This window comes from Apium graveolens, chromosome 10 (genome assembly GCF_009905375.1).
Source record: "Apium graveolens cultivar Ventura chromosome 10, ASM990537v1, whole genome shotgun sequence".
Lineage (NCBI taxonomy): Eukaryota > Viridiplantae > Streptophyta > Magnoliopsida > Apiales > Apiaceae > Apium > Apium graveolens.
The window spans coordinates 166593390-166597505 of NC_133656.1; positions in this window are offsets into that span (position 1 = coordinate 166593390).

Genomic DNA, 4116 nt, shown 5'->3' on the forward strand with positions numbered 1-4116 from the left:
TTAACTGACAAACCACTTGAGGAAGTTACACAGAAACACCTTGACAAGGTTATATCTGTTCTAGTGGTACTGGATACTCATGATAAGATTAAAGTCAAGGAAAAGTTGATTCTATTTCTTAAAGATGGAAGAACATACAAAATGTTAGAATCAGATGTGCTGAACAAATCTCTGAAATAACTTCAATTCTTTCATTATCTTTTGGAGATAAAGTCTGAGATTACCATAAGATGGTCAAATTTCATAATGAAGACCATAAGGGATAAAGCCAGAATCTCTGGATCAAGGGTTGTAGAATTTATTCCAAAGATAGTTGAAGATGATGGAAGTGAAATTCCAATGAAGAAGAATTCTGCTAAGATAGAAGTTATTCTGAAAGAGAAATGTATGTGCTACAATGAAGACTCTTCTCATCCAAGAGTAATCAGACTTGGTGATGGTTTGGAAAGAAATCACATTTTAGCACTTAGGACTGCCATCTACCAGATTGGAAGTCAAGATGAAGAACTGAAGCAAGTCAAGGCTACATTAGCTCAAGTCCTGAGAAATGCAGAAGAGAAGTTGATATCAAACTTTGTCAGGAATCACTTTAGATTCAGATTGATTCAGTAAGATTGGTAAAAGCTGCAAGGACTGTAAGTTGTAGTTAGTTATCTAAATAAACTCTCATTGCATTTGTACTTGAATGTTTTTGACATCATCAAATCTATTAACTTGTATATTTTTTAAAATTTACAAGTTGGGGGAGATTGTTAGATATATTTGTGATGTCATGTCTAATTTGTTGTGTTTAGTTTCAGAACTTAATATGAGGACTTATCAGGACTTACTGGAAATCAGGATTTACTGAAGACATGAAGATATCAGAACTTAAGTTATCAGAACTTGTGATATCAGAACTTAAGGAAGGATATGCTTCAGAAGTAAAGTGCGGTTGATTTCTAGGAGAGGATCTGGACTAAAACACTAGAAGATATGCTTTAGAGTTGGAAGACTAGAAGACTTGTAGAAGATAATATCTTATTGATATATTTTAGGAGGAGATATATTTCATATCAATTAGAAGATATCTTGTAACTGTGTACTATATAAACACAGCTTGGGGTTTACACTATATGTATTATCATTCACGAGAATATTATTCTTTTGTAACCCTGGCAGCTGTTAGTGATATAGTTCATCACTGAGAGAGCAGTTTAACCTACTGTAACATAGCTTATTATATTGAATAAATTTGATTATTGTTACATACTTGTGTTCTAAATCGATTTGATTGTATAAACACTATATTCAACCCCCTTCTATAGTGTTGTGTGACTTAACATGCTAGTAGATTTGATATCATGTATGCTACATGTCTTTGTGCAAGGTTCCAAACTGACCCTAGAGAACCTCATCTATTAGCTGTAAAGAGAATCTTCAAGTATCTCAAAGGCACTATGAATCTGGGATTAAGGTATCCTAGAGATTCTTACTTTAAGCTAATTGGATATTCAGATGCTGATTTTGCAGGATGTAAAATAGACAGGAAAAGTACTTCTGGAAGCTGCCAATTTCTTGGAGGTAGATTAGTTTCTTGGTACAACAAGAAACAAAAGTCAATTTCCACTTTAACTGCAGAAGCAGAATATATTAATGCAGGAAGTTGTTGTGCTCAGATTCTATGGATGAAGAATCAGCTGCTGGATTATGGTTAGACTATTCTTCTATTCCTATATGTTGTGATAATCAAAGTGATATTGCAATAACAGGAAATCCAGTGCAGCATTCTATAACTAAGCACATCAGTAGCGGATACCATTTTATAAGGGAACATGTGGAAGCTGATACAGTGAAATTGATCTTTATTCCAACAGATCAGCAAGTAGCAGATATATTCACCAAGCCTCTCTGTGAAGCGACATTCACAAGATTGGTGAATGAATTGGGAATGATTTCAGGGCAGTTCACAAACTCTGATAATTAAGTCTACTGATATTTTTTTAAGCATGGTATCTTATTATTTATCAGTACTTATTAGATATTGATTCTTATGCTAAATGTTTGATACCATGATAACATGCAAACTGTGCTAAATGATCTTATGTGAAAATTACATGTTGAACTACTGATTTGCTTATAAACTCTATTTTTAGTTAAACTTGTTTTGACTAACAGTTTATATCAGTAGTTGATAAATCCTGATATTAGTAATTAAGATACTGATAATAGTCAAACCATGATTGACTGTTATACTTCATTGATTATTTTGAATTTATTCAGAATAAATTGTTAACAGATTTTTTAATAATCAGTGAGTGAGTGAAATATCTTTTAATTGATTAAATGGGTTAGCTACTGATGTAAATATCCATTGATACTTGAGTATTTACATTGGGAATAGGAATATGAGGAAAGAGATTACTTTTTTCTTGTCAAGATACGCGTAATCATGTATGCTTATTATGTCTAATTATTGCATGGTCATTCAAAGAGTCTCTTCAATTTCTACTTTTTCCTATAAATACAACCCTTCACCCTCAACACTTCTCACTGACCTTTCTCTTCAAACACTTATTTTTCAAGACTTGTTGAACACAACTACTCATTTTCTCAAATATTCATGGCTCAGTGATCGTTTTACATTCATACTATTGTTGGAAACTACTAACATGCCTTTAAGTTCGAAGAAGGTCGTGTCTACTATGACCCCTAGGGACATAGAGTTAAGATTAACGATCAAATCTTTAGTTCTTATGATGTTCCATCATCAGTCTTTGAGGAGTTGTCTAGAGATCAACAACTGGATCTCCAGTTATTTCAGTTATAAATGACTCTTGAGGATGAGCGCTTAGCAGAGGAGGCTAAGCAGCAGAGACTTAAAGATCTCGAATTGCAAGAGAATATTATCTCTCTTGCATGCACAATGAGTAGGATTTATCATCGCCGAGCTCTCAAGAAGCAAGAAGAGATGAAGAAGAAAAATTTAGGATAGATTTTAGGAATAGTCTAGTTCATGTTAGGACTATTTTCTTGTTTCTTCCTTGTACTTTTCTTTTCATGAGCAAATAAAAATCTTTAAGCTTATTTTACTTCATTAAATGACTTCTTGATTACTTTCTTGTATGTGTGCTTGAATGTTCTTAAATGTTAAATGATTAATCAATACTGCATGCTAAATTTCAGATATTTTTTATAGTGCATGTGAATAAACTAATCTCTGTTTGAGTTCATATGACACTTCAGTACAGATTGAGCATTACAAGAAGTAAATGCTGGTTGAGAAGAAAATTTATGAAAGATTTAATTCTTAATCACTAAGAGTTACAATCTTTGAGTGTTGCTTACAATACAAAATCTTTTAAAAAAAAATTTCTTATCAAGAAAGTTGTCCACACTCAATCTCAAATTTTATATATCTTATATCTTAAATTTCTTCTTACAAATGAAACACTTGAATTCTTTTCTCAAATGTTGCCAAAAATCAAGTGTCATTATTCTTGAATTATGTTCACCACTCAGAAATAATATTTAGTTGGTTAGAGACTACTTGTTGAGGTAGATATTGATGATACTAACAGAGACACATATGTTTCATCAGTTTTTACTAAAGACTCTGTGATAGCTTTCATTAAACTCATTTCAAGTGTTAGTTATTTGCAAGAAGAACAAAGGTTTGAGATCATGGTACATGACAGTAACCTGATCAAATCCTCTCCAATTCAAATGAAGGTTCTTATTATTGATGAACAACAACTGTCATAATCACAATATCTACTGTGAGTCTAATTGTGAATTCAAAAGGTATAAATACTGGTGTTACTTTATCAGCATTTAATTTAAATAATGATTTAGTTCTTTCAGCATTTATAGTATGCTTTTCATGATATAAATCTTGTTGATATGATTATATCTAGACCTTATAAAGGACTACCTCTAGTAGTATGATCATAGATCACCCTTCTTTAGCCACCTCTTATTCCGTAGGACAATCTTTCTGAGCCTTTTTCTGTGAGATGTGTGAAAAGATTGAGAGAGAAAAAAAATTTAAGAGAGGCGGGATCCTTCCTGGCAAAAGGAGAGGTAGATGAGAGATAGGATTTAGTAATCCTTATGAGGAAGCTCTGACTATTAAAA